Raw genomic sequence first — 16,346 nt, 5'->3', positions numbered from 1 at the left:
GCCAACCAGCTAGTGGTTGTAGGGGGCGGCTATTTATAGCCTAGGGAGCAGCCCGTCATGATAAGACATAAATGCCCTTCAATGATATGACCGTTAGGTGGGTAGATATTTTGGGACAGCTGGTGCATAGCACAGCAATGGTCGGAAATTTGAGTATCAAATTCCTCAGCGCTATCATGTTCCTCACTGTGTAGGCAATCTGCACTGGCGAATTCCTAACTCCTCAGTCAGAACAAATTCCTCTAAGACCAGAAGAACTTCGTCTCTGTCACTGAAGAATATGACTGAACTGTAAGAGATTTCCAATGGCTTCACTCGAAGGGATTGGTAGGTGTAGGATTTTGAGTTGAGCATCACATGGAAATTTTTCCTTAGTATTTCCTCGACCCCCTTTAACAGTACGGTGTTTCCTATGACTCAAGAAAGAGAAAATGAAACTACAAAAATAAAAGTCTTCACGCTTCATGTTCCTCAAATGAATACCAAGTCTTCAAGGTCACACCAATTTCTTCACTTTCAAAGTCTTCAGAAAGTCTTCAGAAATCCAAAGTCTTCAGTCGAAGAACTTCATTTTTAGGGGTCGACTTTCTCTATAAATATCAAAGTCCTCATAGCCTTATAGACTTGTGTACACTCATAAACACATTAGTCCGTTAACCTATAAGTCTTCAATACACCAAAATCACTAAGGGCACTAGATGCACTTACAATCTCCCCCTTTTTGGTGATTGATGACAATATAGGTTAAGTTTTCAACGGGGATAAACATATGAACTGTAAATACTGATATTGAGGAATTTGATTGCAAGATATAGAAGGACTCCCCCTGAAGATGTGCATACTGAGGAATTTGCTTTTGAAGCAATGCACACTTGAAGAGTTGAATCATGGAGATCTCCCTCTATATCTTGTAATTCATACACGCATTTGACATAATATATGAAGAATTTGAAATGCATGATGAAATATGGTGACTGATGTAATTCAGCATGCGTGCAATAACATTAACGAGGAATAAGCATGCAGAAGAATCAGCAAAAGTATCAGGCCACCATAGAGTTTAAGTTTACAACTCGATCCAACAAAGTCATCAGAAGAATGAGAGTTGTAACTTTAGAAAAAAATGCCCATAAGATAGACCCGCTTGAAGACTAACTCAAATTTCTCCCCCTTTGTCATCGAATGACCGAAAGGTTCGAAAACGAGGACTAACGCCCCTGAAGAATATCAAGGTGATGAAGGAGCGTCAGCATTGTTGGGGTCGTTTCTTGTAGTAGGGCCTGCCGCAGTGTCGTCCAAGTCTTCATGTTCATCAGTGTCACGTGATGAAGAATAGGAGCTGGCCACCAAGGAAGGAACCTTGACCTTCTTGTACTTCTTCGGAGGAGGTGCAGCCCAGTCAAAATCTTCCTTGAGACCCATTTTCTTCAGATCTTCTTCACCATATATGTGCGACAGAACAGCCCAGGTGCGGTTGAGGGTTTCGTGAAGGTAGTAATGGTTTTTCTTCACTGCATTGTGGGTAGCAGTCATGTTGTGAAGAATTGAACCAAACTGACGCTTGACCCATTTATGATTGCGATCAACCTTCTGGTGAAGACTGAGGAGAAGCTCACGGTCAGTCATCACCCTGGGTGTTGTGCCTTGAGGATTTTGCTTGGGTGCGTTGGCGGCAGAGTCATGGGTGGCAGAGTCATCATTGGTGGAGTAGGATGCAGCCTTGCGAAATTGACCATCCAATGGACGAATGCCTTCATCAATTACAGCAGTAGCCTTGCCCTTTTCATCAGCTGAGGAAAATGTCTGTTTGAGGACTTCAATCGGGGGCAAGTAGCTGCAATGGTTCAGTGTATCAGCTTTGTAGTTGAGTGAAGACCTTGTTCTGATGAATCTCATAATCCACGGTGCATAAGGCTTCAGCTCAAATGGTGACATTGCGACATTGGCCAGAGTCCTCATGAAGAAATCATGGAAGTTGACGGGAATGCCATGAATGATATTGAAAAGCAGATTCTTCATGATGCCAACGACTTCTTCTTCATTCGAGTCGTGGCCCTTGATAGGACTCAATGTCTTCGTCAGAATGCGATAGATAGTCCGAGGCACATACAACAATTCCTTCACAAGGAATTTTGTTCTTGGGGCCTAACCTGGCTTCAAAGGCTTCATCAGCACTTGCATATAGTGATCGGTAAGCTCAGGTTCATTCTAGACGCAACAAGCACCTTCAAGGGGAGGACTGAGAGGCAAAGCACGAAGCAATTCAGTAGCTGGTGCTTTGTAGTGAGTATTTTCAGACATCCAGTCCAGTACCCATGAATTCACATCTTCAGAGTCTCCGGTGATGTGCAGAGTTGCATAAAATTGAAGAATGAGCTCCTCATTCCAATCACATATATCAGTGCAGAAATTCAACAGTCCAGCGTTGTAAAGATCACTGAGGACTGGCCCGAAGCACGGCAGAGATTCCATATCCACATGAGGAATGTGCTCATGATCTAAGACTTTGTCTTTGTTCAACAGCACTGAGGAATAAAAATTTGCCTGGCTGGCAGTTCAGAAACGCCTCTTCCTAATGCGAGCAGAATCATAGGGGTTGTAATCAGTGAAGAATACGTGCTCGCCGAAGAAATCATCAGCCTTGAATTTTTGCTGAGGAATCGCAATCTCAGGTTCTTCAGGCTGAGGAATTTCTGGTTCCTCTTCAGTGGCAGCCTGGTTCTTCAAATTTTCATTTTCATTTTCTTCTGCACTAGCGGCTGGAATGTCTTCATGAGCTTCATCAGATCCCATTTGAACTGTAGTTGCTGGGGACTGAGGAATTTGTTGCAATGGAGTGAAGAGTGGAGAATTCGGGTGCTGACTTTCCCAAAAGTCTTCATTCATCACTGGTGTGGTACAGCCAATGTCCACATCTTCATCTTCCATTTCTTCAACGCCAGCCTCTTCAGTAGTAAACTGAGGCATAGGCGAGGAAACTGTGGGGGTTGAAGGGATTTTGTCCACTTCAATTTCTTCATCCATCTGCTCTGACGAAGCAGCAGAAGGATTTTCTTCATCAGATCTGCTAGGGATCACATATTCTTCATCAAAAGGGATGATTTGCTTTGATGGCATGGAGGAAACTGGAACAACATCAATTGGATTAGCAAATGAGCTTGTCAATTTCTTCATCTTCTTCGGTGCTGAAGAATCTGAAGGAGCCGATGCTTTCCTTTTCTTCACTGCTGCACGCTCTGCAGCCTTGGTCTTCTTCACATCTGATGCAGATGGAAGGATTGGAGTTGGGGTAGGCGCAGGAGGAGCAGAGGAATGTGGTTGATTTTCTTCAGGCACAATTGATGCAGTTGCCCTAAACTCTTCATTTTCTTCAGGCGCACCACTAGTGGGTGCCCTGGCAATTTCATCAGCGGCTGGAATGCAGTCATCAGCCCTGGAACTTACATTTTCTTCAGCAGCCTGATTGTCATCAGCGGTGCTGGCATGTTCTTCAGTTGGCTGAGCAGATGCTTCAGCCTGAGGAATTTCTTGTTGCGATGGGGCTGCAACATTTGAGGTGAACATCTTAGTCAGTTTGACAAACCTGACCTTGGCTCCTTTCCAATCAGCATAGTAAGCATTGAAATCATCGCTGAGGACTTTGATTTCAGACTGGATCTTTACAAGTGCATCAGTTGTCATAGAGACAACGTTGTTCTTCAGGAATTTCTCCTTCCTGTACTGTGCTTTCTTGAGCTGCCTGGCCTTCTCAAATTTCCATTTTTCTTCTTGGATGAAGGCAGTCAGCATATGACTTTGACCAAGAGTCAGCTTGAAGTCAGGCATAGGAGTGTTTGGGTCCTTGTGCCAGAGGTCAATGTAGTCGAGGATCAACTTTGGATCCAAAAGCAGAGGCACATTTGCGCCCTTGGCTCTAGCGGCCCTGACTTGCCTATCTCTGATGATTTCAGCAAGTTCTTCATCATCAGCTTCGTCTTCTTCAGACGACACTTAGAAGGCGACCTGCCTCTTGTGAGGACTTGGGCGAGAGCCTCGTCCAGCAGTGGTCTTTGTCTTCAGCAGAGAGGGTCCTGTTGAAGAATTTGGTGCAGCTGAGGAACTAGTTGAAGCTCCTGAGGCAATAGAGATGCCTGTAGTCCTTTGGCACGTGGCGAGATGCACAGGTGCTGAGGATTTGGTCAGAGCAGCTGAGGACTTCGGAGGAGCAGCAGCGGCGTGAGGAATTGGCCGTGAGGACTTAGTTGAGGAAATTGGCCGTGAGGGCATTGAAGAAGAGGCACTTGGCTTGTGCGCAGGCTTCTTTGCCATAGATTTCTTCAGCCTTACAGAGGCCTCAGCAGCAGCAGCAGTGGAGTCTTCGTTGAATTTCTTCACTGCATCTTTTGCCTGTTTTGCCAGCTTGGCCTGGCGCTTGGCCCATTCTTTAGGAAAATCCTCACCGCGCTTGATGCTAGTGGGATATGCTTCTTGGCCAGGTGCCAATGGTGGTCTTGAGCATGGAGGAGTAACAGCGAATTTCTTCATGTATTTTGGAGTCACATACCTGTACTCCCTCCACTCTTTTGCCCATCTCCTCTCTATCCTCTGAATGCGCACCTTGCGCTGATTTTTATCTTCCTCAGGGGGTGTGCAGTACCCAGCATAAATGTCCTCAGGGATTTCAAAGGCAGTATTGATTACAGGCCTCTTTCCTCCTTTCTGTGGCTTCTTTCCATCAGCCATTTTCTTCAGTTGAGGAATTTGAACAATTGAACTCTCTGAAGAAGTATGCAACTTTTCTTCGAGGAATGCTGCAAATGAGTTAAGTGTAATGACCCGACCTCAGACGGTCAAGCCTCTGTGTATCTGTGCCATCCCTGGATCAGTATGCTGGCACACACAGTACACCAATGTATATATCAAAGTGCAATCACATGTATAAATAACGTAAAACTGATATATACCTCATAAGTCACAGCGGAAACAAATAGTCGGGTGTGGAGTCCCATCAACGCCATCGGCAGGTTGAGTGTAGACCGTAACCCTGTACCGTACTCTTACTCGTTGGAAGAAAGTATCTGCAACATGATACGTTGCAGCCGTGTAGGTCAGTACATTGAATGTACAAGCAAGATCACAACATGAGAAAACAAATGATAAAACTATACTATATGCAATATGGCTTTGTGGCTCTGTGTCTGAGTTTTGTTTTGCATAAAAGCTGGTTTTATTTTTCCTACATCAAAGGAATATCAGGAGTCTGTACTATAGAGTTTTCTATCGTGACATGGTTCCGCCAACCGATGTCTCATAGTCCAAAATCATCATAAGTTGCCCACAATTATGTTATCAGTCCGGTGTTGAGAGTTCCGAGATAGATCCAATTCCAGAGGCTCAAATTGTCCGTAACCGGGGACACGGCTAATCGATTAGGTTTTAACCCTCTGCAGAGGTTTGTACACTTTACCCGCAATATTTGATCCCTCTTTTTACGTTCTCGCACTTCAGGGTGTTTGAGAACAAGATGACCGAAACATGGTCTTCCAAAGAGTTCCTCTGACCACTGTCCGGTGCTCATCCAATCCTACCGTAGTTCTACATCTGCTAGCACCGTCCTAGCCAGAGTCACAACTAAGGTCAACCAAGCCAGAGCCCATAGTGACTTGCGGTTGCACAGGTAAGCTTCCGGGCATGAAGTATTCTTCCGTCTCTTTGAGCCTGGGTGAAGCTTTCCGCAAGATGTCATGGCGCTTCTCCATGCATCCCGGCCATCCACTGGTTTCTCCAGGGTGCCCGTCAACCGTCCTTCACCCAGTAGTGTGTGTTGAATTCTTGTCTCGAGTCTTGAAGTCTTGAGGCCTTGAAGATGCAGTCCTCGCATATGCCATCATGGAGTTGTCGTCATTGACGTAGAGTCCTCCTTCTTCACACCACTCTCGTGCACTCATACCAAACCCCGTCTACTATAGCGTAGCATTAAAATAAATAACGTCCCGGGCTTGGTAACAGGGTGATGGGTTCCTACCTCATGCATACTACTCAACTACAAGAATTCAATATCACTACTGGAGGGATTGTTGCAAAGATGACACTAAATGCAATAAAACATAGGTATGAAAAACATGGTCAAAGTGAACTTGCCTGGTATGTCAATGAAGATAATCACACTCAAATAAAGGCTTGGTAGAACTATTCGTCACTCCGTTGAAAATCTATATAGTCAAACACAGCATTCATATAAGCAAACATCCTAGCAAACAATTCTAGCACTCAAAATAATAATCAAAACAAGGAAAATCAATAATAAAACTCAACTGCAATACAAAGAAACTACAAAGAAACACTACTAAGGAAAGTCTAAGACTTTACTACAAACAATAAAATTAGTTTTCTTTGTCCTACATAAAACTAAACAACAAAAGTAAAGCTCTAAACTCATAAATTAACAGAAAAGAAAATGTAAAACAACTAATTTAACAGAAAGTATTTTTCATAAACTTTTAATAGCAAAAAGAAACAAATAAAAAGCTTTTATAAAACTATAACTATGACTTATACAAGTTTTCATACAAAACTAAATAAACATAAATTTTTAAAATAAGAATAAAATTGTCTACTATTTTATAACAGAAACAAAACTATATTTGTCAAAAGAGACAAAAGGAAATAATTTAAAAACAATTAAAACTATAAAGAAAAGACTAAAACAAAACTAGAACTAAAACAGTACTATTTCGCATAAAACCCTAATTTAAAATAAATTAAAAATAAATCACTATATGCTAATGAATATACAAAACAACAACAAAACAGTAGCAAAAAGAATCAATCAAAAAATATGTTCTAGAACTCAAACTAGAGCCAAAACATCGTTTGAAGCATATTTGAAATAATTCAAATTCAAACTACCCGAATACAAAATTTCAAGTAACTAACATAAACTTCACAAAATTTTGAAACTACAGCAAAAGAAATCACTCAATTTGGATCTAAAACATAAAAGTTATAAGCAATCGAAAATTGAAACTATTTCTGTTTATAAAACAGAAACGAAAATAAATGAGAAAAACAACAAATGGGCAGGTCCTACGCATTGGGCTCCTACTGGGCCTAAGCAGTGGGCGATCTGAACTAAACGACGCTCGGCCGATCTTTAACAGACTAGCGCGCGTGCACAGAAAAGAAAAACTGGCTAAACCGATAAGATCTAAACCGTAAATAAACCGAAGCTAAACCGATCTAGTAAAAATAACCTAACCGTCCAGATTAGATCTAATCTAGGGCGTTTATTTTAGATCGGACGGTGGAGGGGGAGTGGAGTGATCACCGCGGTGGAGGTGAACTCCGGCGAGGTCGCCGGCAGCGGTGGCGGCTCCTCCCATGGGTCTCCAGCTTCAGGGAGGGCTCCGTTCGACGTGGGCGACGGTGACGAGCATGAAGGTGGCCTCGGCGTGGCTCGGGGACGGCGGTCTCGAGTGGGGCGAGCTCGACAGCGGCGGTGATGTCTGGTGGTGAAGGGGGCGACGGCTCCAGGGATCCTTGGCGACGGCGGAGCGGCTCAGGGAATGCGCAGGAACGAGGGGAGTCTGGGGGTTTGCTCGGGGGCGTCGGGGAGGTGTGTGGTGCTCGGGTGGGTGGCAATGGCGGCGGTGGCCGAGGTGAGCTCCGGTGAGCAATGGTGGCGGTGGCAGGAGGTTTGGGGAATCGGGAAAGGGCGGAACGGGTTGAGGGGAGGGGTATAAATAGGGGGGAGGTCGACTTTGAGGAGGGGGCAGATCGGGGAGAGGTTCCCGAGGATCATGGGATTCGGCGGCGTGGCCGGTGCGTTCTGGCTCGGGCGGGGCTTGCGGAGGAAGAAGACGACGCGGGTCCCCGCTGTCAGCGAGTGGGGAACGAGGTAGAGGTGCGGGCGATCGGGCGGTAGCGACTCGGGCGCGGCGCTGGCTGGCTGGGCCGGAAAGGCCAGGTGGGCCGGAAAGGCCAGTTGGGCCGGGGAGAGAGGTAGGGGTCCGCTAGGCTTCGGCCTTTTTTCTATTTATTTTTAAACACAGACAGGAAAAAAACAAATCACAAATACATAAAATTATTATATAGGCATATAATATATCAAATTGTTCAGAAAAAGAAATCCTAAAAGTTGAACTATTTCTAAAGTCCATATAAAATTAACAAAAACTCAAATAAGGCAAATTGTGCTACTGTTGCAGTAAAGCCCAATAAAATCATTCTTAAAATACCAAAATGATTTCAAATTTATTTTCTCCTTATTTTTCATGAAAGGGAATCATTTTACCCTTATTTCAATATATTTTATTTTTGGAGAAAATAATTTGAATAAAGAACCAAATAACTACAAATTGAAAGGGGGTTTCAAAATAATTCCAAATGACTTTCAATTTTGATTCTTTTTAACTTCCAACTCATATTTCATATAATTGAAGAAGTCATTTTATCTTCTCCCATGAAAATCATGGGGTTGCATAAAGTTTCAGAATTTGAAATATTTCCAAATAGAATTCAAATCTTTTCAAAAACCCTTTTGATTTCAAGGAAGAAGTCATGTCATCTTCACTCTAGGGTTTTGTGATGAAATGGGTTTGAATTCATGGACGTCAAATTGCAAAGATGAAAGTTTTGGGAAAGTCCTTTTATTCCCTCTCAACAAAACTTCAAAAGTTTAAAATTCCAATCAATTTCACTCAATCAATCACTCAACAATCAATCAAACAATCATATATTTTAATTATTATAACATTCCAAAATTTAGAATTTTGGGATGTTACATTAAGTTGATGAGAACCTAGTGATTCAGCAGCGGACATGAGTACCTGTGAACAGAGTATAGTTGCGAGAAATTTGGAGAGGTCATATGCGTTCTCAGAAGGTTTTTCAAAAAGAACAAGTTTGAGGAATTTGACCAGATGAGTCTTGAAGAATTTGACTAAGCGTTCTTTGTCCTAGGTTCCAGAGTTGTATAGATCGAAGATCCACACAATTGAGGAATCTTGAAGAAAAATGATGCTTAGAGAAACGAATCAAGAACAGATGAGATGTGAGGTGTTTAGTGTGTGAAAAATTTGAAGAATAAACACCTTTGAAGATTTTGTAGAAAACATTTGAATCAAAGAGGGCAGTAAAAGTAACTTTTAATTACCCAGGACGAAGAACACGACGAACTGGGATGTGGAGAAGTGAAGTTCGTCTGTGCAGATCTTCCACGCCCTATCTCGGCGGAGGAAGACGGCTACGGCGGCGGCGGAGTGAAGATTTCCGCGGCCGGCGCGAGTACGGCGGCGACGAGGTCGAGGCAGTGAAGCTCTTCCTCACCGGTGACGATGAAGTAGTGACGGCGCTAGGGTTTTAGAAGCTCGAGCGGGAGAGAGAGGTCGAGCGGAGTAAAAGAAGTGAGGAAGGGGAGAGGGGGTATTTATAGCCACGGTGAAAAACTGTTCGCCCGAAGAAATTGGACGAACGTGCCCCTGACCCTTCTCATTCGCTTGACATGTGTCACCCATGTACTGAGAAGTGGAGATCGTGTTAGATCATGGGTGAATAGATAAGTATATCGTGGGATGCGGAACGGTTTGAGCGGCAAAGCCGAAGATTTGGATAAGATAAGTTAAAAGTTCCATTCGCAAATTCTTCAGCTGACAAGGACACAGTGAAGATTTTGAACGAGTTTCAAATAGAACGCACATGAAGAATTTGTGAATAGATTGGGTTGAGTATAGCATAGAGGGGGAAGGGTCCGATCACATTCACTTAGCAGAAAAACCAACTTGAAGAATTAGCCATAAGTGAATGCTGTAGAGGACATAAACTCATATATATATATAGACAATGAAGAAAAACAACGGAAACAGTGAATTCAATGCAAAGTTGAAGAACATGAACAACTGAGGAATTTCAAAAACTGAGGAAAAACTCAAATTGAAGATTTTCAACTTTTGTGGTGGCGTGACCCACCGTATAAGAATGATGATTTCAGACACCGCGTATAATTGTCGTAGGGTTCTGAGAATCAAATTCTTCATTAATTTCTTCACACTTAAAGTGTTATTCTTCATTGATTGAAGAAAAACGTTTCTTCATGTGTTGCACATCTAAGTTATCAATTTTGCATAAGTGTTAGGATGAGTGTCCTTTTCAAAGAACATTCGAAGATTCTAAGATATTTAGCTCACACCGCAACTTGCTAAATCTCTTATCATCCAAGGGCTTTGTGAAGATATTGGATAGCTGTTCTTCAGTCTTCACATGCTCAATAGAAATGTCGCCCTTCAACACATGATCGCGAAGAAAATGATGACAAATCTGAATGTGCTTTGTCTTCGAGTGCTGAACTGGGTTGTGAGCAATCTCGATGGCACTCTCATTGTCACAGAAGATATGCACATTCTTCATGTTGACGCCGTAGTCCTTGAGAGTTTGCTTCATCCACAGCAATTGAGCACAGCAAGAACCAGCAGCAATGTACTCAGCTTTAGCAGTAGACAGTGATACGCAGTTCTGTTTCTTCGAGGACCAACAGACCAAAGATCGTCCGAGGAAATGACATGTACCAGATGTTGACTTGTGGTCCACACGATCACCAGCATAGTCAGAGTCAGAATATCCAATGAGATCAAAAGTCGAGCCCTTGGGGTACCATAATCCAAGTGTTGGTGTGTGAGCTAAATATCGAAGAATATGTTTCACAACCTTATGGTGTGATTCCTTCGGTGTAGCTTGAAATCGAGCACACATGCAAACACTAAGCATAATATCTGGCCCAGATGCACATAAGTACAATAAAGAACCAATTATGGAGCGGTATACCTTTTGATCGAAGTCAATACCATTTTCATCAGTGCACAGATGGCCATTTGTGGGCATAGGAATTTTGACGCCTTTGCAATCTTGCATGCCGAATTTCCTTAGTACATCCTTGAGGTATTTCTCCTGAGATATGAATATGCCATTTTGCTGTTGACAAATTTGAAGACCTAAGAAGAATTTCAACTCTCCCATCATAGACATTTGATATTCTTCACTCATCATATAGGCAAATTCATCACTATAACGTTGGTCAGTACAGCCAAAGATGATATCAACATATATTTGGGACACAAACAATTCAGCATCATATGATTTAGTGAAAAGAGTAGGGTCGAGTGAACCGGGTTTGAAGCCTTTCTTCATGAGGAATTCCTTCAAAGTATCATACCACGCCCGAGGGGCCTGCTTGAGGCCATAGAGGGCCTTATTGAGTCTGAAGACTTTGTCAGGATGCTTAGGATCTTCAAAACCTGGGGGTTGAGCAACATATACTTCTTCCTCAAGCTTACCATTGAGGAATGCACTTTTCACATCCATTTGATATAAAGTGACATCATGATGGTTAGGATAAGCAAGTAATATGCGAATAGCTTCAAGTCTAACAACAGGTGCAAAAGTTTCATCGAAATCAATTCCTTCAACCTGTGTGTAGCCTTGAGCTACAAGCCGTGCCTTATTCCTCACCACAAGGCCATTTTCATCTTGCTTGTTGCGGTAGATCCACTTTGTGCCAATGATATTGTGTTTGCGAGGATCTGGACGATTGACCAGTTCCCAAACGTTGTTGAGCTCGAATTGATGTAATTCTTCTTGCATGGCCTGAGTCCACTCAGGCTCCAGAAATGCTTCATCTACCTTAGTGGGCTCTGTGATAGAGAGAAAAGCATAGTGCCCACAAAAGTCAGATAAATGTGAAGCTTTTGAGCGTGTGAGAGGACCTGGTGCTTCAATGTCATCGATGATCTTTTCAACTTGCACTTCTTTTGCAACGCGAGGATGAGTAGGTTGTCGTCGAGGAATTTGATCAGCAATTTCTTTAGCACCATTTTCTTCAGCATTTTCTTTAGGTGCATTAGCTTGACGTTTTTCACGTTCTGGAATGAATTCTTTAGCAGATTCTTCGGTAGGAATGACATCCTTAGTTTCATCGAACCGCACATCTACAGTTTCATTAGTTTCATCGAACCGCACATCTACAGTTTCATCGAACCGCACATCTATCACAGAGGGTAGGTGCTCTTTTTGCGAGCCATTAGTTTCATCTATCACAGAGGGTAGGTGCTCTTTTTGCGAGCCATTAGTTTCATCGAACCGCACATCTACAGTTTCAACAACCTTGTGAAGAACGTTGTTGAAGACTCTGTAGGTGTGCGAGTCCTTTCCGTAACCAAGCATAAAACCTTCATGTGCTTTCGGTGCAAACTTAGAATTGTGATGAGGATCTCTAATCCAACATTTAGCACCGAAGACTTTGAAATAACTCACATTGGGTTTCTTGTCAGTGAGGAGTTCATAGGCAGTCTTCTTGAAGAATTTGTGAAGATATACCCTATTGATGATGTGGCACGCGGTATAAATTGCCTCAATCCAGAAGTGACGAGGCGTCTTGTACTCATCAAGCATAGTGCGAGCCATCTCAACAAGAGTTATGTTCTTGCGCTCCACGACACCATTCTGCTGAGGAGTGTAAGGAGCAGATAACTCATGAGTAATACCAAGTTCATCAAGATAGTCATCAAGACCAGAATTCTTGAACTCAGTTCCATTGTCACTTCTGATGTGCTTGATCTTCACACCAAAGTTGGTTGAAGCCCTCGAGGAAAATCGTTTGAAGACTTCCTGCACTTCATGTTTGTAAGTAACAATGTGTACCCATGTGTAACGAGAGTAATCATCAACAATAACAAGGCCATAGAGAGATGCGTCATTTGTGACAGCTGAGTAATGGTTAGGACCAAAGAGGTCCATGTGAAGCAATTCGAATGGTCGAGTAGTGGTCATGATAGTCTTCGCTGGATGCTTAGCCTTGGTCATCTTTCCAGCTTCACAAGCTCCACACAGGTGATCCTTGAGGAATTTGACATTCTCAATGCCAATGACATGCTTCTTCTTCGCAAGCGTGTGCAAATTCCTCATGCCTGCATGACCAAGTCGTCGATGCCATAGCCAACCTTCCGAAGCTTTTGCAAGTAGGCACACGGCTGGTTGCGGTCCTGTAGAGAAATCAACAATATACAAGTCTCCTCTCCTAAAGCCTTCGAAGACTTTGGAATTGTCACCTTCCATAACCACAACACAATGATACTTGCCAAAGACAACAACCATATCAAGATCACAAAGCATTGAGACAGACATAAGATTCTATCCTAAGGACTCGACAAGCATGACTTTGTCCATGTGTCGATCCTTTGTGATCGCAACCTTACCTAAACCCAATACCTGACTTTTGCCTTTGTCAGCGAAGATGATATGCTTCAGATGCGATGGTGATAAGGGAGCATCCATCAATAGATTCTTGTCACCAGTCATATGATTTGTACATCCACTATCTAGGACCCACTCAGTGGCTTTGGGTTGATCATCCTGCAGATGAATTAGTGCAGCTTATGAACTTCATATACTTCATCAGTGAAGAATATGACATCACAATTCATCAGACCAATTTCATCAAGTAGTGCAACAGTTAAAACAGTATGAGGACGTGTGCAATGAAAGTTCATTTCTTCATGATTAGCCTACGTCCTTTCAGGCATTTTTCAGGTCTCCAGCAAATTCTTCAGACGTTAGAACACGTCTGGAGACCTGACCCTGCATAAAAGATTAGTTCTTTTTCTTCACCACCCACATCTGAAGGGGTGGCAAAGAGTTCATCACTCTGCGAGCTCCATACGAAAAAGGTGGCATAGAAGCCAATCCATTCCGTTTCACATAAGAGGAGTTAGGGTAAGCATATGAATAAGCAGAGAAATTCTTCGAGGACTTATGAACATAATGATTAGAAGAATAATGCTCATATTCATAGCCCTTAGCTCTTCCCTGCGAAATAGAGTTGTTAGCACAATGATGTTCATATGAGGACTTTGATCCTTTTGAGGAATATGATCCATGTGAGGAATTCAATCCGTATGAGGACTTGGATCCATATGAAGAATTTGGCCCATATGAAGAATTTGATCTGGGGTTCCTATTCTTCACAGGTGGTGTCATGAGGACATTCACCTGAAGACTTTCAAGGCACCTTTTGGGAACCCAGATTTTCTTCATAGGAGAACTGTTCCTGCAGTTAGTGCCAACATATCTAGCAAATACTTCACCATTCTGATGTTTAAACAGTTTATAGTTGGAGTCAAATGACTCATCAGAAGAATGAGAAGATTCACGTGTAAAGCCAGATAAATTAGATGGATCAACTGGAGGTCCCTTTGCAGCAACCCATGAGGTTTTGGGGTACTGCTCAGGCTTCCAGTATGTACCATCAGCATTGAGTTTCCTCTCAAAGGCAATACCCTCTTTCCTAGGGTTCCTGTTGAGCATCTGCTTTTTAAGCACATCACAAAGAGTCTGATGCCCTTTGAGGCTTCTGTACATGCCTGTCATGTACAATTCCTTCAACCCTGCATCGTCAGTGATACTAGCAATGTCCTCAGATGAGGAATTAGTGATAGCAGAGACAGTTGAAGAATTTGTAGCATTAGAAGCATTTGAACATTCAGGTGAAGAATTAGCAGATTCACATTCAATGCATTTCAAACATGGAGGAACAAATTCCTCCTGAGCAGAGCTGATTTGTTGAGCAAGTAGTGAATCGCGCTCCTTCTGAAGATCTTCATAACTCACTCTTAGCTTCTCAAGATCTTGCTTTCTTTGAAGAAATTCATAAGAAAACTTCTCATGATCAGATAAGAGAGTGTTATGATGACCTTGAAGGTTGTCAAACCTAGTCTGAAGTCTCTGAAGATTTTCAGTCAAGGTTTTAGTGCGATCCATTTCTTCACCCAACATATCATCACTTTTGTCTAGCATGCTTTGAACCTTTTCAAAAGCCCTTTGTTGTTTCATAGCAATCTTAGCAAGTTTAGAGTAGCTGGGCTTGAGGTTTTCATCAGATTCATTCTCACTTGATTCAGAGGAGGTATATTTGAGTACCTTGGCACCCTTTGCCATGAAGCAATAGGTGGGAGTGTAGTCATCATTGCCTTCATCAGCCTTGTTGGTGAAGCCATTTTCTTGAGTGTTGAAGATAGACTTGCTGACGAATGCAGTGGCGAGGGCTAGGCTCACCACACCGGATTTGGAATCCTCAAATGCCTCCTCTTCCTCATTTTCTTCCGATTCAGCCTCAGAGTCCATTTCCTTGTCAATTAATGCCCGAGCCTTCTTGGAGCTTCTCTTCTTGTGAGATGAAGACTTTGAGGATTTTGATGATGAAGATTTTGAGGATTTCTTCTTTTTCTTCGCATCATCAGAACTATAATCCTTGTATTTGTTTCTGCTTTGATTCCTTTTCCCACTGAGGACAATCTTGAATGTAGTGTCCGGGTTTCTTGCATTTGTGACAAAGCCTCTTCTTGTACTCAATGGATGAGGAATCATTGCTCCTTGAGGGTCTTCCAAAGCGACCACGTCTTGAGAACTTCTGGAATTTCTTCACGAGCAGTGCTAGATCATGGCTCAGTTCTTCAGGATCACCAAGGCTGCTGTCAGAGTCTTCATCTTCAGACCCAGATACTGCCTTGGCCTTCAGTGCACGTGATCTGCCATAGCTCGAACCATAGAGATCTCTCTTTTCAGCAAGCTAGAACTCATGAGTATTTAACCTCTCGAGGATATCAGCGGGATCAAGTGACTTGTAATCAGCACGTTCTTGTATCATCAATGCCAGTGTATCAAATGAGGAATCAAGCGATCTCAACAATTTCTTCACCACCTCATGGTCGGTGATGTCAGTGGCACCAAGCGCTTGAAGCTCATTTGAGATGTCAGTGAGGTGATCGAAGGTTTGTTGAACATTTTCATTGTCGAGTCTTTTGAAGCGGTTGAAGAGATTGCAAAGAACATCAACTCGAGAGTCGCGTTGTGTTAAGACTCCTTCATTTACTTTGGACAGCCTATCCCAGATAAGCTTAGCAGTTTCCAAAGCACTCACTCTTCCATACTGTCCTTTGCTCAGATGGCCACATATGATATTCTTCGCTTGAGAATCGAGTTGCTTGAATCTCTTCACATCGGTAGCGTTCAGTGAGGGTGAGAAAGAGGGAACACCATTTTCCACAACATACCAGAGATCGTTATCAATTGCCTCAAGATGCATTCGCATCTTATTCTTCCAGTAGGGGTAGTCTGTCCCATTGAAGGTAGGACACCCAGCAGAGACCTTGATCATACCTCCGGTCGACATAACTAAAACTCCAGGCGGTTAAACCAAAATCACACAGAACAACGGAGTACCTTGCTCTGATACCAATTGAAAGTGCGTTATATCGACTAGAGGAGGGGTGAATAGGCGATTTTTATGAATTCTTCACTGAGGAATTTGTGGGTGAGGAAAT

This window comes from Triticum aestivum, chromosome 7D, assembly GCF_018294505.1.
Source record: "Triticum aestivum cultivar Chinese Spring chromosome 7D, IWGSC CS RefSeq v2.1, whole genome shotgun sequence".
Classification (NCBI taxonomy): domain Eukaryota; kingdom Viridiplantae; phylum Streptophyta; class Magnoliopsida; order Poales; family Poaceae; genus Triticum; species Triticum aestivum.
The sequence above is the reverse complement of the archived record's forward strand: the minus strand, read 5'-3'. Positions refer to the sequence as shown.